A 24548-nucleotide genomic window follows, 5' to 3' on the forward strand; every position below is an offset into this window, starting at 1 on the left:
TCATCTCATAATACGCTACTACTGTATTTCCTCTTTACGTTCTGAAGCACGCTTCTGTATCTTTATTCGTTCCCGGTACATATGTAACTGAAAATTGCATGTTTGTGAAAAATTCTTTCTTGTATGTGTGTGTTTTGCGCGATATTCTGGCGGTTGGCGTCAAGAACACTGGATTTGTTTGCTTTATAGAACACGATTAGAATGCACAAGGCAGATGAATGGTGTTGGCGAACACAGAAACTTACCACGTATGGCTTGTCCTTGAATTTTACGCAAACGGCCAACACACACTACCACAGCAACTGTAGATAAGTTAACGTCTTCAGACACCTGTAAACGTATCTATCAATGTTTAATGTACCCATCTCTTGAAGGTGAAGGTGCTGGAAATTACTTCAGTTGCAATTCCAACTTCAACTTGTCTAATTCTGAACGTAAGAGTTAAGTCGCCTTTATGCACAGATAGTCTAACCGGGAATGGAACTACAGTTTATACTTATACAAACCGTTATGTGTCTCCACCGCGTATCGAACCCGGGACACCTTGATTACAAAGCGGTGACGTTACCACTATGCCATCGAGGATGCTGAACCGTACGTAAGATGGTAACACGATTAAGCCTTGTTTCCATGTTAGAAAAACACTAAATATGCTGACCAAGGCAGTCTATATTTCAGTAAAAAAAAGTGACGTTTCAAACCCTCCTATCAGGGTCTTCATCAGACTTGAAACCAAAGTAACATTTTAATTTAGTTTTCGTAGTTTTAGTTTAGTTTAAGGAAGACCCTGATAGAGGGTTGAAACGTCACGTTCTTAACTGGGTTTTTTCTTTTTTTTTATTGAAATATAGACTGCCTTGGTCAGCATATTTAATGCTTTTGGAACGTAAGGGTGAAAAACGTTACCTAAACTCGCGCGGTGCTACGAATAACCGCTTCGCGTATAAATCGTCACGATCGCAATGTACGCGTTCTGCAGCTACACGAGGATCTTGACTTCACATTCCTGGACCCAGACGCACAACCACGAATTTTTGTCTGGGGGGAGGGGGTAAGTACCAGGATAAACGTACCAATAATAATAATTTTAATAATAATGTTAAAAGTAATGTTAATAATAATGTTATATTATTATTATTATTATTATTATTATTATTATTGATTTGCTTTTTTACTTCGCTTCTTGTGCCACTTTTGGCTAATTTGCGAAGATGGGGATGAGTGATGGCATGATGAAAATGATGAATGGATACTCGCAAACATCCATGCCCAGGCCGGGATTCAAACCCAGGACAAACATTATTATTACTATTAGTAGTGGTAGTATCAAAGACGTTATTATCCTCGTAAATTACGCAAAAAGGCGGTAGAAGTTTGTGCTAAAGCATTTCCTGTACTTTAATTATTTTAACACATTCAATTTCACATTAATACGGAAAACAAGCACATAAACTATTTTTGAAAGACAGAAAATGCTTGATCAGTGCATTCCAAATATAATTATTTTTTACATTAACACAACTTTCATGCACGATATATGTTTCACATATATGCAACGTCGAGAGGCGTGGACACTAAATTGTGTACGTACCTATTCAAAGTTTATTTAATACATATTATATACAAGTTATATTATTTAAATACATTACACAACAAATTCATCCATCTCACAATAAACCAAAAGTAAAAATTACATAAATTATCTCAAATGTGCACGCTCCCTTTCCTCCAAACAATTGCTCATGCATTTAAAACAAAATCAATTAGACAAGTCTTATTTCTCTGTCTGGTGATTTATAACGTGTTACAGCGAACAAACAGAAATTGCGAGCAAGAAAATGTTTGGATCATATTTTTTTGCAGGCTGAAATCAATATCAATTTAATAGGGCGCAAATAATTTCACAGAACGCCAATGCATTCTCCCTTTTACAACTTTTGTGCCTGCCCTATGGTGTAGTGATAACATCGTCTCCTTGTGATCAAGGGATCCCGGCTTCGATACCCGGTGGAGGCACATGGCACAGTGGTTCGTATCCCACTTTAAGCTATATAAGCCCAGTCTCAATTAGCCTTTCTGTGCATAAAGTAGACTTAAAAAAACACAAATCAATCAATCCATTTTACAACTTTTTTTCAATTAGATCGTTCGGCGCCCAGAGCCGTCTCCCGCCGTCCCCTAGCTACGGTTCTGAACTTGATAAGACTAAGAAAAACAGGTATTGTGAGCGAAGCGAGCTAGAAGATTTTACGAAAAGTATTTTTATTTGCATAACATTTGAAGTTCTGGGCGGTAATTGCCCCCTGCAGGTGTACTTGGCCGTCAATGTTTGCCCCCTTGAACTCATTTCCGACCAAGGCTGGGGGGGGGGGGGGCGGCAATGCCCCCCTGTGGTTACGCCACTACCTGGATCAGTCGTGAAAGAGCTCAACCCCAGGATGCAGCAGATGGAGACGGATTGTCCAACCGTCGAACACAAACTTCCACGGCTCGCACAGTTGATTTGGACGATAAGCCGCAACATCAGTAGATCAAGAAATGAGACCGCCGTTATATCTATTCTCTCTGAGAACAGCATTGCCTGCCTGCATTTGTTATTCTCCCGCATAACGTTTGACATCAAGACTTCAAACTACTGCAACTCAAAAACCTCGCAACCCTGAGGCACCAGAATGGCAAGAGTGGCATCACTTTCTTCTGCGACATTCATTTCCTAGCGACAGCAACAGAAAGCAGCAACAGCAATTTCATCGAGTATCAACAGTTTCCATCACCAGCATCATCACGCTGTTAGGAGACGAGAAATAATTCTAGATGAGTACTATCCATGCCTAAGCACTCACGAATAGCAGCTTATACTCTCACCTCTGGCCTAACTATTTGTCTTCCACATCTCACCAATCCTTCACTATGTAGTACCCTCATTCATGTACATGTATATTTTTTGTCACATCTAAATGAAACTAAACATAATCCTATTTTTTCACACACACACACACACATATATATATCTATATATTGTATGTATGTATTCTTCTGGGGAAGCTTGTTGCGTATTTATATTATTTTACGTCGCCTTTCTACTTTCTTGGCTAATCGCGACAATGAGAATGAGCAACTAGATGAAATTGATGGAAACAAAGAACACTCATGCCCACGCCAAGACGAACCTGGAACTTACGAAAGTTTGTTGTGCGAGTCCTTGCTTTCACCTTATTTTAACTTGTCTTTTTTGGTACGTGGAATACAGTGGCGCTTAGGTGGTAGAAAAGGCCCACGCTGAACCTCGATCTGCAATGAAGATGAAATTTAATTCCTCTCAGATAAGTGTGTCAGTGTTATTCACGACATATGTAGGCTTTGTCGACACTTGTGCATCTTAAAAGACAAACAAACAAGACATGTTAGGTTTGTGTGTTCGCTAACACACCTACAGAAATAACATGACCAAAAGCGTCCTGTTCTAACGACACGCCATCCGATCTGAGCAAACGAGGTAAGATTCTCGAAGATTAGAAACTAGATTTTGGTGTCATTAATAAATCGCCATGCGAAGTATTTGGACAGTCAAAATGCGAGTGCATTCCTATGGGATATTCTGCCAGATCAAGGTGTAAATGAATTGTAGTCATACAGTGGCATCGGGCACAATGCTTACATCCATTAGTTGATGTTATCTCAACAGATCAAAGCGAGAGAGCAATCGATAGCTGTGGATGCAACCGAAGCCGCGCAGAGCTTTGACAGGGCTCGGGGCATCCAGTGATTCTGACTGTGACAGGAAGCCGTCGTGTGTGTGACGAGGCACAACTGTTTGCTTTGTGAGGCCGAGTCAGGAAATCGACTGCACACTTCCACAGTCAATTTCAGAAAAGTCACATCAATATTCCCCTGCACTGCCCGGAGGATCCTTCCCACCGCAATTCGTTTCTCAAGCTTTGCAATTCAGGAGATATCGAATAGGTCACGTGATTGTTGACGTGTACGGACCCCGATTTGTACATTCCACGTGACTCTGGGCTATGCTCTGTCCCGGTATCTCTGGAGCAAGGCCGCACATAGGGGCAGAGAAGGGGGGGGGGTCGAGTGGGCAGAGCGGATCAGTGCACGCTGCTGCGAAGGCTGGTAACTGCAGTCGCTTCCCCCTCTAGGCAGTCTGGAGCAGTCTGGCGCGTCACTACTTCCACAGAGACTTATTTTCATTCGTTTGCTCCAGAGATACCCGGGACAGAGTATAGTCTTCGTAGGAACCAAAGTTGATCTCATCAGAATTTATTGCTCTTCAGTAATTGAAAGTCAGGTACAGTCGATTGATTGGTTGTTTGATTTGTTGTTTTAAGTCCACTTTATGCACAGTAAGGCTAATCGGGACTGGACCAACAGTTTAAAGTGGGATCCGAACCACTTGTGTGTGCCTCCACCGGGTATCGAACCCGGGACCCCTTGATTACAAGGCGACGACGCTACCACTGCGCCATCGGGGAGGCCTCAGGTAAGTCGATTTTGTAAGTTATCTGTATTTTACTTTGCATTTCTGCCACTATCGGTAATTGCCAAGAATGAGGATGAATGTTTATTAGAGGGAATCATGAAGAGACAATAAACAAACTGTGTAGGTCCAGGTGTCAAGAGCCTGTTAACCCTTAAAGAATATAGTTTTCAAGCTGCACTACGTGTAAGGGTAGGTTATTCAGATTTCTTTTTAGACTACATTCCTAGGTTAATCTTGACAAATGAATGATGAACTGATTAGGTTAAAAGGAAAACATCCATATACCTAGAGTTATAACTGTACTACATCTAGGAAGGTGGAACAAATTTGAAACAGATATTCTGATTCAACATTTGATATTTCGCCTATTGTAGTTAATGAATTTTCAATTAATTGTGCTTTAAGGACGGAAAAACGACTACAAACATTTTTCTACTATGCCAGATAGACACTACATAAATCAGCGAATAACACGCGACTGTTACTCTCAAACCTTTTGCATTTGAATAAACCAATACGAACGAAATAGAGGAATGACCGGAACCCACCAGAAGCTAAAAATAAGTTTCTTATTTCACGAATTCCAAGTGGAATTCCTACACGCCAAGTAGCGACAATTGAACACGAAGGAAAATGGAGACTCCACATCATTGAGAACAATTAGTCGCGTGGTGAGCAAGCAAGGCAGCTAAATGAAACAAATGCAGTTCCTAGTTAGTGAAGTTGAAAAATATAAAAATTCATCCAGTACTGCAGAAGAGGATTAGTTTGTTCACTATTGGCAACTTGACTTTTCCTCACTAATGGGAACACAATTTGAGATAATGTTAGCAACTCTCTGGTGCAGCTCCTCCGTCTTAGGTAATCTCTCTGCACCGAAGTCTTGACAGTTTTCGCACACTCGAAAGGTTCTGCCACACCCGGGTCCGTCCCTAAAATTGACCAGGGAGGTTCACGAGCAATCAGGATGCACACGCATATTCATTTACAGCACACACTTATTCACAAAAATATTTTTTTTTCATTACCTCGTCACCCAGCAAATCTTCAACACTTACCCAATGCACTGGTGTTCATTAATTAGTACAATTATTAGGAATAAAACATCGATGGTTCTACATATATATAATGTATTTTACAATGTGATTTTTTTTGCGATATTTAGAAAAACAGACCTTGTGGGGGAATTGCAACCAACCCTCTACATCCTTTATCCGCTCAATTGAAATTGCAGGTACAGGATCTGTATGCAATTTATTTGGTGTTCTGTTTTAGCCATTGAACTTTGCGCTTCATTGCATTTTCTGATAAATGAAGCAACGCTATGTATGGAAATTTGAAACCAATCCAACTATAAGGGGTCTTCAGCGGGATTAAGGGGGGGAGATGTCCCCCTGGCTCCTTCCTACTTACGAGTCTGGACATCTCGCATATACAGACACTTAATTTCTTACGAAGAGAGATGCCACGCGACACGCACGTGCCACTTCAACGTACTCAACGCCTTATGGTCTGCTTGTTTTACATTTCACCCTTGCTTTTGAGTGAGTCTTGAAGTCCACTTTATGCACAGAAGGCTAATTGGCACTGGGATCCAAACCACTATGTACCTCCACCAGGTATCGAACCCGGGACTCCTTGAATACAAGGCGACGACGTCACCACTATGCCATCGGAGGGGCCAGTTTTCACCTTGGATATAGCTATCTCCAGCATTTGTTGAATTGGATACGCACTTGCCATTTCCACCACACACCCACGAGACATCCACCAATTACAAGGTCGTGGATGTAGTAATTAGTGGTCATTCCAAAGCAACAGAAACACCACGAGAATTTCTGATCGAAGTGCATTCGTGTGGAAGACTAAGAGCTCTCGATGATTACTTTTGGCCGTCTAGAATTAACATCAAAGAGCGAAACATCGACACGAAGACAAAGTTATTGCTTCCTAAGAAAACCATCGCCAGTAGTTGGGCCATCAAGAGAGATTCCAACGTAGTGCCACTAGCGAAGTGGCCGTGAGGTTCAACCAAGATCCACTCTTTGCAGACATCTGGATTGGCTATACAACCACTACGAAAAGTGGAAGGTAAATCTGTTCCAATGTTTACAGTTTCCTTCCTTGCTAAATTCATTGCAAAGTGACTTAATATGATTTAATAATTGTGCTAATTTTGAGTCCCCTCCCAGCGGCTAAGTCTGTTGTTGATTGGCTGATTAAAATTACATTTATGGGAGCGTCAGCACGTAGGCTATTTACCCGTTACGTCAAAACTAAACAGGGCAGGGCTCGCGAATCACGGTGTCTTGGTTAAAAATCTCCGTGTGGAGATGAACTCTTTATTAAAACTAAAACAATGCACATCCGAAGATTAAAATTCTCATCCCTATGCTAAACGCCGCGGCTGTAAAGGACACCCAAAACGAACAAAAACAAGAGAACAGGAAATTATCCTGAATTTGGGTTACCGGGGTGTACAGCAGAAAGAGGTAGGCATTTGCATGTCTACCAAACAAGGCGACCCTTTAAACACTGAACCGAAAACAAGTAGGTACTAAGGGCAACCCCTGGAAGGCCAGCAGGAAAAGCGCCCTGGATGGTAGCCTTATGAAAATTTGCGTTGGTCTGTCGGCAAGCCGTCCGAATGATACGTAAGAGATCCGGGTTCGATTCCTGGAGGTGGAATTTTTTTCGACAGTCTCCCTGCATAAAAAATAGCTATCGGGATCACCCCAACTGGGATCAATCCTGGGGGCAAAATGCAGTCAGAATGGTGCTGATCACATCAACTCCACTATGGCAGGGATCGAGAATGTGCAACTTCGTTTCCGTATACTTTGCTGTTTACTTACTTTATCCACAACTTCTAGGTCAACCTCGACGATGAGGATGGGTGATAATTACGTTTCATATACGACAGAAACTGAGGAACGCCTGTCTGTGCTCGGGACTCGATACGAGTCAAACAACACGCTTTGGCAGTGTATACGCCTGTCTGAAATGCCCAATATCGATGGGCGAGGCAGTGCGAACTGGACGCCTTGCTTTTGGGATCTAACATACTCGTATACTTGAAGGGCTCGGGTGTAAAACATGGTGACATTTTGGTCATTTCAGAGTTCATTAAGAAAAAAGGTTATTAGAAGCTATACTGTAGAAATTGTTTTCGTGTTGTGTTTACCAATTTCAGAAGGCTTCACTGAGTGCAATGCAAATTGTATGACATGGAAATTTCACTCGAAAATTGAAGGATGGCACATTTTACTTTGTAACTCAAAATAACCAAAATGTCACTCACCATGTTTTGCACCGGAGCCCTTTCATTGATAGTTGTGATACTTTATGCAGTGGAGGTTACTAATTAGCTGCGAGGCTAACTGCACGTATGTTTTCTAGTCACGACAGTGTAACAGCCTTGCGAAATTGCATAACCTCCTGACACAATGGACACATTCTTAGAAGAGCCAAAGATTGCATATTAACGCAGTGCCAAGAACTTGCTCCCACGGCGAGAGAAAAGATTCGCCTTCCGTGAAACACATGGGAAAGAACCGCCCTGGTTTCACAGAGGAAGATTGGTCACATTTTCATCTAAGGAGTATGAACGTTACGCAGAATCTACGGTCTTCCCGAAAGCATCCGGTGAAGAAAGTTAAGGGTCTGTCTCGGATTTGGAGGGGTCTTGGGGAGCTTCACTCTAAAGAAGACACGACCTTCGATAGGGCCTCGAAATGGAAATAAACAATGATATACTGGAATGTGACATGGAACATGAGAACGCAAAGTTTGTTTCAAAGTCACTATATGCTCAGATAGGAACAGGGACTGGACCTACAAATTAAAGTGAGATCCAAACTACTGTACCCGAGATTGAATCCGGAATCACTTGATTACGAGGTCACGGTGTTCACCACTAGGTCGTCAGGCAGGACGGAGAAATGTGAGTCACTGTACCATCTAACATAAAACATCCCTAGTTATAATAATTATCAGGTTATGTCCCCAAATATATACGTGCATGCGTTCCTGACCTGTCTTCTGTCAAATGCACGGAAGAATTTGCAGGGGAAGTTCGATCTCTGTCACGGGAATAGTCCGATTGAGAGTTGGCAGTCTGGTTGACCAAGATGATTTCCGTATTTTCAAGAACTGACGCCACTCTGTGATCATAAGACTGGTAACGTCCTGACAGCGGGCGAAGTTAGCTCCCGAGAAATTTGATTCCCCAGAACACATCTAATCGTCAACCAAATGGAATCCAGAGATTAATCATCGTCGAGAAAGCTTCAACTTACTTCATGGAGAGAGTAGACTTACAGCAGTCACTGACTATACTCTGTCCAGGGAAACTCTGGAGCGAGGGAAGGAAAGCAAGTCTCTGCGCAAGTACTGGCTCTCTTGAGAGCTCAACCAATGAACACATTCGAGGGAGCGGGATTGAGTGGAGGTGGAAGAGCGACTGCAGTTACCATCCTTTGCAGCAGCGTCTAGTGCTTCACTCCGTCCACTCACTTTCTCTCCTCCTCTGTCTTTATAGGCGGCCTTGCTCCAGAGATTACCGGGATAGAGTATAGATCCAAAGTATTCCCTCCACCCGATAACTGCACGATACTCGTCGATGCTACTCTATCCCCGGGGGACAATCGAGTGGGCAGAGCGAAGCAGTACACGCTGCTGCTAAGGCTGGTAACTGCAGTCATTTCCCCCCTCCACTCAATCCCGTTCCCTCTCACGTGTTCATTGGTGGATCTGTCTCGCGTGACTACTTGTGCAGACACTTGTTTTCGTTCGCTTGCTCCAGAGATACCAGAGACAGAGTATAGCTGTCGTTGCTACCTATTGTCTGCAAACCTTGTGAAGTGGCCGTTCTGCTTTCTTCGTAACAAAGTTAGAGCAAGCGATCCAGAGACAGCGAAGGTCATAGCTTGTGTGATTAACTTTCCGCTGGCGAGCATTTACTTTAGTATGCATTATGTTCCCCGTAGTAGACCAAGGAGGAAAGAATTCCTGAGATTGGATTCAGGTTCATGCAACAGGTCAACGGCCTCACGAATCTACGTGCCTTTCCTCAAAAGAACCGCGGTGTCTGTGCGTGCACACTTGGTTCCGCTCACGTGTTTTCCTGCGAGAACGGTCATGCTCGTCACCGGACAGCTGCTATTATGCAAACCAAGTGAAGAATGTTTAAGTGTCTAAAATACATACTTGAATTTCTGAAATTTGTTCCTCGGTTTACTTTTTATTCCGACCTGGCGGCGAGTGATGGAAAAGTTCTTTCACATACGTAGCAGAATGCAGAGCTCCCTTCTTACTACAGTCAAATGCACTGTATTAGAAAATAAATAAATGGATAAAATTACATTAACCGACATTTCTACTGACCGAACCCTCTTTGGAGCCGCGGTGGTATAATCGGTACGGCGTCTGACCGCCACGCGGGAGACTGGTTCGATTCCCGGGGTGGGTGATCTAAGGTGGAGTTTTGTCGGCCTAGTCCCTGCATAAAAGGGCTCTGGGGTTTACCCAGCCTCAAATAAATTGATATCTTAGGGGGGGAGGTGACTGGAAAGTGATGCTAAACACAGCACATCCAACAATGGTCTAGGTAGAGAATGTGTGGGGTCTTACCTCCACATCTCCCTGTGCAACTTGATCACACGGTGCAGGCGCACCGGGAACCCTCTAACTAAATAACGTTCCATTTACAGAATAAGGATAGAACTCCGCCAGAAGAAAAAACTAGAAAATCTATCTGGCTATGATAATCTTTTGAAAAAGTACTACCACAAAAATCAGAATTGAGGACTGATGATATAGAATTACGAATATCTCCAGTGATCTTGATTAATCTTGGAATTACCTGGAAACTTGTCTCCTAAATATTATTATTGTCGATAATTACGAGTTTCTACTACCCACTTCCTACTTTGTCACAAAAGTAGTACAGATGCAATGATTACGACAAACGAATTAAAGAAAATGTGACAAATATTGGCAATTTGTTGTGTTTTGATTCCTCAATACAGTTGTGCTTTTATAACACACTTTTTTTTAAAAAAAAAAAAAAAAACTTCGAGGTTAATCTAGAAGAAGCATGGTGAAGTAATATCATAGATGAGACAACGAAGTCTTAAAAGGGATTTCAACTACGGCTCCAGATACCACAAGATGCGAGTTCCAGATTTCCAGTTCTATGTTTACGTATCGCACACAAGCGTACTCGCTGAAGTCAAATGTTGATATCCCTTGTGGCAGTCCTGTCGAACAAGATTGGGCGTGCGATGACAGTGTAAAATTGGCAAACAAGAAGCTTTTACTGGTACGCGAGTTAGTTATATGGTACACAAACTTACGCTAAGAGATAAGAATACATTCATTGATTTTTAATCTAGCACCTCCAAATTTAAAAATGGAAATATCCTTGCCACATACCATGAAGACAATTGGAATATGAACAAAATCGCATGTACACAGAAAACTCATACCCTTATAGAACATTTCAAGAATCATACAAGGACGACGCTAGGTTTTCGTCAGAAATGGTACACCGGGAAGTAATCATAATATTTTACACAATGTATTAAGTACAATTAGAGACTACGATAGCAGTAGGTAAATTGTCCACATCTATTTTCAATATTTTTTCCATTTACATTCTACGTATTTTAGCAATGGTATATTGCTGCCGGGTAGAGATTCTCTCCTGCTTGTTGGTTCATTTCAATTCTGGTTCCTCACATTGAGGGTGGAAAACGGGTATGAACAGGGAATTAACAATTCGCTTATGATCATTACTGCTGTCGGCTCTACCAAGCTAAGTGCAAGGCATCTCGGTAAATTTGCAACTTTATAAAGGAGACACTCACATTAGTTGTCCCGTGCAGTGGCGCGCCCAGGATTTACGCGAGGGAGTTGGTTTGACTAACTTTTGAGCGTGCAAGTGTCATATTTTCTAAGAAAATCAATTAATGGCGGGATACTCCGTAGAAACAGCCCCTCCGGCACGCCACTTGGCCAGTGCTACCTGTTCGCCTCCTAGCGCCGTCCCTGAAGTAATAGTTTAGAAAGTACTTACCGTTTCCTATACCAATGAAAAATGTTTTATCTTTGGGTCATTTGGTCCGTCGGTGTCGAACTCTGTAAAGAACAAAAAGTCACACTCAGTTCACTTGCACTTACAGCAGCACATGCAACTTAAATGTCTACAACAACAGAGAATATACGGTATTTAAACCACACACTTCCACACGTTTATATCTAAAGCTGATCTTAATCGAAGTTTTATCAGCTACGTCTTCCACCTGAAAGAAGCAGTCAGTAAACACCGGTTCGAGCGACTCGCGGAAGAACTGTGCCAGGAAAGGAGAACCGAGCGACGCGTGCGCCATCTGTGTTCACTCCTCTCCAACTTCCTGGGCGCCCGCTGGCAGCACGCAGCTCATTCAGGGTTGCAGCGTTGACTACAGGTGAATTACGTAACATAATACGCACGTCGAAGCAAAGGTGAACAGGTACGAATGGAGGAATATAACGAGAAATATATGGTTCATGTTGCAACAGTACTTACAAAGTAACAAAAGTACACTATACTAGTGTCCTAAAAAAAGTAATGATATTGAACTTTCAAATTCGATTGGTTTTCTGCGCTACCTCTGACCATGTTTGATTATGACGTTATTAATCCAGGCAGAAACGTAGAGGTGTTATCCCAAACAGATAACGGGATTAAAAATAAGTGGGAATAAGTACTAGTCGATATTGCTGTGGACCCACGAAAGTGCACGCGTCTCTTCTGGGGAGAGTCATGTGTGGAGGTACTTTCGTGTAGAGAGGATTTGACTATAGGTCTTGTTTACTACTTACTTGTCCGTGGTTGATTATTAGCTTGGACACTCCGTCGCATGGGAGATTTTCATCGTTACTAGCAATGCATATATTTAGAAACGATTCACATTACGAAAACATAAAAGTTGCCAGTATATATTTTTGGATAAATAGTAATCAATCGATGTATATTATTCTATACCAAAACTATGAAAAAATATTAAGTACTAATATTTTAAAAAAGCTTTTCTCCTACCATTCCGAGATATACGCAGTTGAAATCGACGCGAATTGTATTTATCTGAATCAGGGACGTCGGACCCGGGGCGGGAGGGGCAACATGCCCCCCACTCATCAACGAGGGGGGGCAATATGGTATTTTGCCCCCCCCCCAGTCGTGCCCTAAAAATGATACTATATTTTTCTAACTTATTTTTGATTCTGAAGAAATTGAGAAAATATTTTTGCACTCGTTAAATGAACCTGGACTCAAGTTTCTGCTAACAGCAAGAACAGGAAGTACATGACTGACAGATCCCTAAGCAGATTACGAATGGCAGTTTGGTCTCTTCAAATAAAGTGAAACGTGAATTGCCTCCCCCCCTTCCCCCTAGGAATTCGCTACTTCTGTTTCAAGTTCCGCCAGGTTTTGTACAGGTGCGCTCGCTTGTAACAATGCTCCGGGGTAGGGCGCAGAGGTCTGTGCACTCAGATAACTGCCTGCAGTTCCTAAATAGATACTACGCGACACATTTCTGTGAAACAGGTGCCGTGGAGGAACCAAATGTTTTTTGACGAATACCTGGCCTCCCTCTCTCTGCATGCCTCGTGCCCGCAACCTCTTTGGCGGGAGAATATGAAGGTTAAGTAAAAGCAAATGCGCGTTTTGCACGATTTGTCTGGAACTTTTCAGTTGAAGTTTGGTGTTGTGTTGGCCAGTTATGGTCAGTTATCTATGGTGAATCGCCCCGGTGCATCGAAACAGTGCGTCCGTCGACTACCACGTCGTGTCATTATTACTAGTCAAATTTTGATTACGGAAAGGTGGTTGCAGGGGAAGAGTCGAAGAACCAGAGGTCTCTTTTGAGGTAAGCACTAAGCAGTAGAATACAATTTTCCTTGATCATTTACATGAGAGGAAGCGATTTATGCCCACACTGCGCCATGCGTACAACGGAATCAAAATGTTCTCTACCGCTCCTTGTATACCAGCCTCACCTGGCTTCGATGCTGCAGGAAAGGATCATTCGATACCCTGCTACGAAGAACTCCTCGCTTGCTATGAATGGTGCTTAGCTTGTTCTGGCAATTCTCAATTCAGAAAGTAAGCTTTAGCTTCATAGTTACTAACAACGTGTAGAGTAACGTGTTATGTTACTCAACTCTGTGTTAAATAGGTAATATTGCAGACACTATCGTGAAAAGCAGGTTCGATCAGAACTCGAACCTGGAACTCTGGCACACGATGGCCTTGCTCTACCAAGTCACCTACACGCACATTGGGGTAGAAACTAATGCCAAAAAATGGAGTGGTATTTGAAGAAATTTATGTTCAATGAAAATATAGTGGTGATTTTGCAATTTAATTCTACACGAGATCTGGTCTGAAATAAACAGTTCTACTTTCTTTCTAATGCAATTATAACTTGAGCAAATGTAATACGCCAGCACAATAAATCTATACTTAGTCCTTAGAATGTGATCAAATACATGTGTACAATCTGTTGCAGTCATGATATAAAATTAATATAACATCCTAATACATCAGACATTTGTATAACGTTTACTATAAGTGAAAGTATTCAGGTTCCAGATTTTAACGTTGCTCAAAAATATTATAAGAATTTTACCTTACGGCTTAACATATGGACTGTAAATATTGATAATGTTCTCATCTGTTTCATCTTAACCGAAATAATTGTATAAATTATTTGGCATTCATGTAAAGAAATATCAGATGTATTAACACCTACTGAAAATTTTCAATATTACTAGGTATAATGAAGTGCAATATAAAGGCAACTAAGTATGCGACGAAATACTGAGATCAGTTTTCTGGTTTATTTTTCAGGCCGGTAGGAAATCTGGCCTTGTAATGACAACAGTCACTTAATGCAAATGCAAAATTGGACGTACAGGCAGAATTTAATTGGAACGTAAAAGTGAGTTTTTGGAAGCTATTTTTCCTTTGAGATTTTTATCATGCACGGTTAGATAAAACTGTTACTCTGAGTAGTCCATTGAAAAAAAGTGTGCCATTGAGCTAAAGTAATATTTTACTGTCAGCAAGGATGATAGCCGTGAATAACCAACCTTCTGTGAAGTGCAGCTTAAAGACTTCAAATGGCAACTTAACGAGGAACGAAATCATCGTCCCAGGTTGAGAGATCTTAGGCAAGATTGAATATCTGATCCATAATGTATTATTCCTTAGCAGTGAAGAATATCGTGAGTTTCAGCAAAGTTGAGAAGTGTACTTTAGATATGAGACGCCAAGTTATTCACTTTTGAAAAAGGGTAGTCAGCAGGTTTCATTCTTTTGTTCATAAATCTTCCGTGAGAACTCTGTACCAAAAATATATTCATTGCCAATTGATCAATTATCTAGTTTGATGGCGTTGAACAGTGCATTCATTGATCTCGCTAATAAATTATTACTAATGGGTGAAAACCAACAGAATTAGAATTTAGTTTTTGCACTTACGTATTTTAAAACATAAATATACATAAGGAAGTTGAAACTTAAGAAATAAACATCGCGCTTTATGAACTCGTGAATGAAAAATATAAACATTTTATAATTCTGCAAGTTTTCAGACAGATTGTCATAGTAAATAATTTTATTCAAATACTGATGTAGAAGATTAATATTTTATGTTCATTTCAAATTAAATATCGGACTTTGAAAATAAAGAGGATTCATTTTTACTATATTTTCTCTATTAAAATTGTGATACAGCTATTCTTAATAAACATTCAAAAGTATCGATAACTACTGATTTTCATGAAGTTACGACTTATAATTAATGAATTGGAGAAAATTGTGTGAGAACTGGAAAGGACATGAATTTGTAAATAATATAAAAAAACATCCTCTATTTAAAAACTATTTTTTTTCCATCGCCTGTTTGATTTAAAGTATTTATTATTTGATAACGGTTGCACGATTTTGATTAAACTAGTCAACTGGCAGATTTCTTCCCATAAGTTCTTCATCATCTAAGCACATTAGTAAATTGAACTTCATTGTATTTGGCAGTTTTTACAGTTTTACTGAGTTGGATACAACAATAATTTATTTTAGATTAAAACAGAGAACAATTGCAGTTCCTTTCAAGAAACGAGATGAGAACAAAGCAAAGGTTGTCCAATTAAAAGTACAAATCTACTCCAGTGTGAACACCTTGGCCATTAACAATAAGACGAAAAAAAAAATGATCTGAAAATATGTGAAGTGAGCACAAGAGATAGTGCGGACGGAAGGTACCTTTATCAAATGAAACTACCAGGTCACGAGTCCACACAGATGGGATAGAATGTACCAAATAAAACTTTGTTAGTTGTTTTAGTGCGAGTCGAGAGAAAAGGCTCCAATTCCATCAGATGCCAGTTTGTTGATGGCGAAGTTTTCATGTGACGTTTGGCGGCGCCTGGTAGCTTTCCAGAAGAAAATGTGCTGAGGCAGCGGCAAGCCAAGGTATGTAAAATATTGGCAAGCAAGTGGAGCACCTGGCTACATGCCCTGGCACAAGAAGGCAAAAAGCAAACAGCTTCCACTGGCAATAATATTCCATGCTCCAGTTTCCAACTCCACTATCATGTCCAACAGTTCTTCACCTCCACGCATACCTGCCACGGTTGAGCGAGCTGAATGCAACACTTGTCACATCAACGAGAGACAGAGGTATTTATCATTTTACTTTTCGATGAAAGGATAAGTAAATTAATGTTCCACACCTTGTTTGAGATATTTCTAACATCTCATGCTTCCCCTGCAACTATCTTGAAAAAATTCACGAAAAGAATGTTGTGGTTTATGAGAAACACGGACCGAAAAGTAAGAAGTTTAACAGCTTACAGCGGAGTTTACCATGAAGAACACCTCTTTCACAGAAAGATGCATTGTAGCATTTTGGGGGAACAGCACAAGAGAACGAGACGGGATTCGCGCAGATTACCCGCCAGAGAGAAGTATAATCTCTAAATGAGTCTATTCGCTTCGGGTACAAGAAAGAGTACCTATCATACTTTGCAACCGATAAGCCGAAGTTTACACGTTAAGATAAGTTGTTGTGAATGGCTATTAAATGATTACGGGTTAAATTTTACAATTGAAAAAAATGTGGAAGTGTGTACAATAAGCTGTGCAGAAAGGTGAAGTGTACGTTCATATTTTCAGAAGAGCAGAGAAATTTGAAAACTGAAGCCAGATTATGTGTCAACTTTATAGTACAATCAGAAAAAAAACTCCCGTACTTCATTCAGGGTCTCCTTAATAGCACAGTGGGTAACGTTGTCGCCACGTAATCGAGGTACCGGGGTTGGATTTCCAGTGAAGGCACATTGCAAAGTGGTTCGGACTACACTTTAAACTGTAGACCCATATTATCCTATCTGTGCATAAAGGGGGCTTTAACTTTACAAATTACGTTCAGACTGATACTTATATTTTAAATACTTATATCTGCTAGAAGCTAGAGATTGAAAGTGCCTTATCCAAAAGAACCTGTAATAAACCCACAGCTCCAAAGGATTATACTTCGTCTCAAGAATACAAATCCTTGAACAAGATGTCTTCCTTGAAAAACACAAGGTATAGTTGTTGGTGCTGTGCAATTTTGTTAAGAGTGTAGTTTCCCTGAAAAGTAGCATTCGTTGTGAACACACCGAGTATAATGTCAAAGAATGGAATAACGCACCAATCTCTCGACCTCGGCGTAGCACCGTCCCGGTCAATAACGTGAGCTAAAGCTTTCAGTGAGTCAGAAATAAATATTTTAACGAATCTCTGACGCTCCAGAACAAGATCAAAGTACGTAGACATTATTAGAAAACAGCTTCATGCTCATAGACAAACATGCATGCGCATGGATGACTGAAATATGCTAGGAAATAAGTAAATTCGAAAGAGAATGATATGCACGTATTATTTCAATTTTGTTAAATACTGTAGAAAATATATTTTCAAGTATGAAGTTTAGTAATTCTGATAGAATAAAACAAACTTCTTAATATGCAATTTCGCCACAGCATCAAATCAAACGAAGAGGCTACGCCGGTGCTATTTGCCTTCAACTGAACTTTCAGTAAGCATCTGAATTGGAAGCTATTGCTGTCTTAAATGAAAATAATTGGTAAAGTACCATAAAATATCTAATCTATTTTACCGTGTTCAACTATACACTTGAGAAAAATCGCGTTTGCTGTAACATTTCAAAATTTCACCATATTTTACTCTGTCAAACGTAGAGAAATAAACACGTAGAAGATTTTGCCTCACCTTTCGTACTTCCTGAAGAGAAACAATCTAACTTGCGCTCCCGTATCCCGTTGTACATACGTGGCTAGGAACTGAGAGCATTATAAAACATCGCTTAAATGTAGCCTTTTGACAGTAAAAAGCACATGATCTAATCAAAACAGTCATTCTTTTACTAGAAATGATTGTATCTGATAAGGTGCTTATATCGAGAAAAGGAAAGTTACATGAAACGAACTCGAGAAGTAAGTGGAATTACCACTTGTATTTGATTATCAAAGCCAGTCTGTCATTCACATGACAATGTCTTCATTCCTCCATCTGTCGTCTCTGCTTTTGACTTCAAGTAGGCAGCGGTCAAGTGACTTTCATGATAAGATCTGAAACTTGCTACCAGCGTGTCAATAACAAATTGACAATAACTTAGCATCACATTCCAATGACAGTCAAGTTACTTTTGTCACGTATTAAGGGGATGCCACTCTTGATTACTATATTAATTGGATATAGTATATTCTTCTTTATGGCAACAACCATTTATTAAAAACTACATAGTTACTATTTACGTATGTGGTGTTTAAAATTTGCGTTAGTTTTGTGAAAAAGTCAGCATTTGGTGTAAAATTATTTACAGTTACCATTGTTCTGTTAATTTTATGATTCACCCCAAGAACATATACTGTGGCGAATTGAGAATCAATTTGATGAAAAAAAATTGAAGGCACAGAAAACGAACAGCAACACTTAAGACTTCCAGGAAATATGTATCTAATTAATATCAAATGAGTTCATTAACGGCCACTAAGCTGTACATATTTTATTGCTTTCTCAATACGATTATAACTTCCTGAGAGGATATTGTGTTAGAAGGGTTCTTCTGTTCTACCTTCTTGCAGACTGTAGGTTTAAGGGAAAATAAACGTGGGACGTTAGTACGTTACAACCATTCGCCGAGTTTGAGAAGTGCGCAGAGGTTTCGCCAAGAATTGACTATTTATAGCTTCTCAGCAGCAAGAAGAAGAGCTGTCAAAGGCCCACGAAATTGGAGTATCTGCATATTGAAAGTGAATCGCATATTCTGTTACCACGCCAAATACAAAGGAATGATAGAAAGACGACGAGACAGTGTTCTCTTAGGCCTGCAGAAGTAAAATATTCCAGGATTTTGACTTTTAGAAAGTGGACGTATAATAGACAGGCTTACAAAGGCTTCGAAACAATACAGAGATTTTTGATTGTCGCTCAATTTGATTAACATATATCTACAGGAACAATAAATATACACTTTACTTTTCAAATTGAAATAATCAAATAAAATTAACACTTTGTATGCTCGTTGTTCACACGTGACACGAGGAGAATGCGAAGTTATATAACGTATGCAAAGTATATTAACTACTTACACCTAAGATAAGGTAAAGTTCCCCGTGCATGCAACACCGTGCCATGAATGCACATTTAGGGGGATGTGGAGGAAAGGCTCCACACATTCTCGATCTCCGCCATTTTGGAGGTGACGTAATTAGCACCACACTTCAGGCCGCATTTATCCCTCAGGACTGCCCCCACGTGCCTATTGATTTGAGGGCGGATGAACCCCAGAGCCGCTTCATGCGGGGACAAGCCCGTAAAAATTCCGACTTTATATCACCCTCCCCGGGAATCGCGTGGCAATCAGACGCGCTACCGACTACACCACAGCGGCTACCTAACTACTTACACCTAACAGGAGAAATATAAACTTCGAAATAACTTTCGACGCAGAAGTTCTCCACGAAATGACTCGAACGCTCACTCTTCCTACGACACTCCACACGGATTGCTGTGCGCAAAATTTGTTGCATAGCGACTCGTTGCATTGACGCCAAACAACTGCTGTTTTCTAGCGTCGCAAAGGAGAAACTATGATTGTACTGTAGGTCCTTGCCCTATGTCTACGTATTTGTCTCGAAACAATTTTGAAAGTATTTTGTTGGAGGTAAAGTTTATCGAAAGGCAAACATATCTACAGTGCATTGTACAGGGCCATGAAGATACGGAGGGGGGGGAGGTGTCAGGCAGGGCTACGGATCGTCCACATATACCGGTTGATTAGAGACTTAGTGAGCTCCAGAGCTGTTTCTTGCAGGGATATTGTATGAAGATTTCCACACCAGATCACCCAACCGTGGAATCGAACCCGGGCCTCCCTTGTGGCCGTCAGTCTCTATATTGACTTGATCACTTGAGTTAAGATTTTTTTACGTCAAGGCCATTATTTTGAGAGTTGTTCTACTGACTGATCGTCCTTGTCTGCAAATGCCTTTTTACTTAGTTTACAAACCTTTTTGCGCTAATCACGACAATAAGGATAAGTGATGAATGCATTAAAGAGAACCAAAAAGAAAGCGGTACATGTATCTATGCCTCCTGGCTCCGTAACACGTTATACTACCCACTGCACCAGCGTCTTGGAAAAATAACCAATGATCGTCTCCTTCCATTCTTCCCGAAGCGTTTCCAGGTTTTCTTTGGTCTGAAGCTGAAACTGACCTCGGGCTTCATTGGCGCTGTTTGCGCGAATACACAAAAGATAACATCTGTTTGTATGATTGTGCTCAATTGACTGACGCAATTTCAGACAAAAAAGAAGCAAGAAGGAGACTTGCTTTGTTCTGGCGGGATTCACTTCGTCATTCTCACGAGTGACAACCTTCCAAGGGTGAGTGGGTATCTCCCACAGACTGTTATTCACAGTCATGTCAACAAGATCCCGTTCATTGTATCTTCGCTATTATCCTTTTTGTTGCTTGACCTCGAGAACGAAGGAAAACTGAATCAACCATCTTTACAATTCATTCTCTGCCAGAAGAAAACTTCCAGAGATCGTCATAACGAATGCCTCATTCGAAAAACTGGACTTCCCACTACCACGATTCACCTTAAAAAATCTGTAAAATACAGATAAATGATATTAAATAGAAAACTAAACAGCATATATCAAATACAGGGTGGTCCAAAAATGACTTTACAACTTTGTAAGTGTATAAAAATTCATTCAGAAAAGTTAACAGAACTGGTTTTGGTTAAGTTTTAGCTAAAAAAAATGGCATTTCGGTTCAGCCCTTAAGCTGAGTACACCCCTTTGCCACCCGTTCACTAGACAACTCTCTGCTGACCAACCCCTCCAAGACAACGTTTTACGGAAATTCCTTCACGGTCACCGCTACCAGAGCATGGAATGACCTACCAAATAACAAACTCTTCTTCTCTTGGCAAATTTAAATCAAAATTAAGAAATCATCTTATGAAGTTAACTTAGCAGTACTGAAAACAGGGAAATACAATAAAATGAAACCCTTCTTAGGTACAAAAACTTTTAGGACCAACATCTATTCATTCTTCTGTGTTGAGTAATTTTGTTGTGTGTGTATGTATATTTAACGTGTATATTTTACTTTTCTTGCAGTGTATGTGTGTTTTTTCCTGAGCTTTATTTTATATTTTAATGTTTTTAGTTTATATATATTTTTGAAACAATTTCTAAAATCCAAAGTAGAAATGGTTAAGTGGAAGAAAATGCCTGTGCGGTAACTTTGCCATCCAAACCAAGAAATAAATTATTAGTATATGAATGAGTGCATGGATTCTTGACCTTTGTTAAAAAAAAAAGGAAAAAAAAAAGCCCAGCGTAATAATAGTAATCTCATTCTCGTCGGCAAGGTGACAATAGTTTCTTATCTTATCAAACCCTACGTAACTGAATTATTCGATTTATTAATGTTACTTATCTTATTTCTATAGCCAGGTTAGTGGCGACAATGAAAATGGATGACGACAACGGTAAGGTTGATAAAAATAAGTTACCAGAAATTTATCTTGAAGACCTTTGGATTCGAAGCTCCCTACACTACCCGCGAATGAATTATTATAAAATTAACACGCGCAATTTATTGTAAATTTGGTCTCGGGTTCGAATCACGGCCTGGGCATGGGTGTTATTTGTGAGTGTCCCTTCATAAATGTGGATCACGTCATCACTCATCCTCATCTTCGCGATAACCCAAAAGTGGTAGAAAAGCGAAGTAAAATAAACCCAATCAATCAATCATTATTGTTATATTACAATTAATTTAGTTCTCACCTGAAATGTATACACATACAATAGAAACTGAAAATAAAGGAAAAAGAAGACTAGGATAGAAAATATTACGCGTACAGAGAAATAACGGAGTGAAGGAGTGGGGAAATTCTTCGAAAGTAAAAAAAGACCTACCCTTTGTTGTGAACATGAGATTTAAAAATCGTTGTTTTCGTGGTTAGTTTGCTCCATGTATACGGTAAGGAACGAAGTACACAAAGTTATTGGCAAATACATACATCTCAACATTGTTTTTCACACTCACACCAAGGACGAAGTTTGTTTTTCACACTCGCCTTTGTCTGCACTGTACTACTTTTCAGATAAAAGGTACACAGAAGCAAACTCAGTACTCTTATGCAAGATGATAGCCTCGTAATTGTGGTCGTAGAATTTAATTGCCCGACCCAACAATGCCAACATTGTAGAATTCCTTAGTTTGAATGTACATTACTTTTCCAGATGTTTCCGAATCCATTGTAATCTACATGGAATGTCCATAAACTCACATGCGGCAGAGGGATGTATTAAAATGTGACGTCTGACTGACGTAGAACCAGACCGTTCAAAGCACAGATAAATCGATTTCATGTACTCCCGTACAGCTCGCAGCTGACATACGAGTCCATATTCCCATGACCATAAATAGCAGGCTGTGAGCAACTGTTTATTTTTGCATTCAAGCCACATCACGCACCATTAAAAAAGGAGCCTGGACTCGTTCATATAGAAAAGGCAATAATTTATCCTACTAAAAATACGAGAAGTGATGATTGTCGGGTTCGACTAAAATGGGATCAGAATACCGGATTTTCTTGCGTCAAAAACCTTCTCTTCAGCGGCTGACGTTGAAATTAACCTGGAGGAAACTATTTCAAGATTGCATGTTACAGGCACCTAAGCAGCAAGAGAGAAACATGACAATATCGATTGTGAAATAAGACAGAAAGGAAATTATTATAGTATCAGTCAAGAAAGTGAGCTAGATATTCCTATTTTGACATAAAAAAAGAAAGGGAAAGAAAAACTTCATCTCATGCCTGACTTATTCTTCAAATGGAACATGTATACAACTAAATATAATTACACACATAAAATATTTAACTTTTCATCGAAATAATCACAAACTATATAATTACATACTTATAAACCAGATATTACTAATTGGAAAGTATAAGTGTATCTCGCGTCTTGAACATTTCCTTTTCTTTGTTGTTTGTCTTCTTGCTACGTTAATTCTTATGCGTAGTGTTTTTTAATACTTTCTTTATACGAGACATGACTTTTAAGAATATCAAATTTTCACTCCATTCAAAATTTCAGTATACACAATGCTGAGGTTTTGATAAAGAAAATTATGCATTCGTTTGAAATGATTAAGAAAAAGTTATGAATCTCCACAGATCATGAGTGGAATTAAAGATCGTAGACGGTAAGCTCCCTCCGCTCACACACTCGTTCATTGCAGTTTAAACATATATTTTCGATCTTATTTCAGTTTTTTACAACTTCTCTGGAATTATTTTTTTGTCATGGACGACGAGAAATGAAAGTCAATACTCTGATTAGCAAATATCAAGAATGCTGCCTAGATTTTCTTAAATATAAGACATCTCTAACAGTCTTCATGTTATCACTTATTGACACGACCACCAAGATAAATAGTATTCCGCAAATTTTCCATCGCTATTTTCATTCACTTTACTTTTCAAAATAGAAGGTTTAAGAATTGAAACAAATTCGACAACAAAGTAGAGGATATCTGCAATAGCTTCGATATGAATTTCTTAAATGCACAGGATCTTAAAGGAAAGTATGAAAACAGCAATGGTCAATTTGGCCACGTTACCATAATGTCCGATAGGTGCAAAACTAGCCACAAATAATCTCTAAAAATAGAAAAAATGTGGGGATATGTAAGATTAATGATGAAACGGGATTGCAACCATTTGTTCGCAAATCTCCCAAGCTCCAAATTGAAGGGTCAAACGAATTAAAAAAAACAACATACGAATGATTCTCAGAATTATTTCATTTGATACACAGTACCTACTTTTACCTAAACATGCGAAGAATGACAGTCTACGAGAAATTAATTTGCTGGTGGAAAATATGCGAAACGCTGAAGCAGAGAGATGAAATTATTATTTTTGTAATATTCATTGAACTGCATTGTGAAACAGTTTTAATATAAGATGATACGTGTTTTGTTTCTTAAATTAGAAATTCTAGAGCAACATTTTCTTTAAATGATGTTTTGTACTTATGCCACTTCGATACCTATCTGGCCTGTTCGTTAGCCTCAGAAATGCACTTTGCTGGCTGCAGCAAGTGAAGAGAGGTTTTTTGAATAGTATAAAATATTTCATTCCTCATGGCGAGTGGTCAAATGCGTAGACTGTGATAGCGTTCACATTCTTACATGAATTACGGGGACATGAAGATAAATAATCATCGTAAATAACGAAGTTATGAGAATGCAGTGTCACCGCTTGCATATTCCAATAGCTGCATTCACACACAATAATATAGTCTCGCTAGAGTCATTAAACTTCTCCATAAACAAAGACAACACGGAGGTCTTGGCACCGTTCGTACCTTTAATGAGGGCGATGCGGCCATTGTCACAG

The 24548-nt window shown here is 39.8% G+C and overlaps 1 protein-coding gene across 1 annotated transcript in view; it reads right to left on the reverse strand.

Annotated features, from left to right (window-relative positions):
* The window catches only part of LOC145984305 (plasma membrane calcium-transporting ATPase 2-like), a 621336-nt gene that overhangs the window by 147016 nt on the left and 449772 nt on the right, over nt 1-24548 (reverse strand). Inside the window, 1 exon segment of the mRNA XM_083117961.1 lies at nt 11571-11632. The gene's annotated coding sequence lies outside the window, so the exon portion shown is untranslated.

This window comes from Lepisma saccharinum, chromosome 2 (genome assembly GCF_977018435.1).
Source record: "Lepisma saccharinum chromosome 2, izLepSacc3.1, whole genome shotgun sequence".
Lineage (NCBI taxonomy): Eukaryota > Metazoa > Arthropoda > Insecta > Zygentoma > Lepismatidae > Lepisma > Lepisma saccharinum.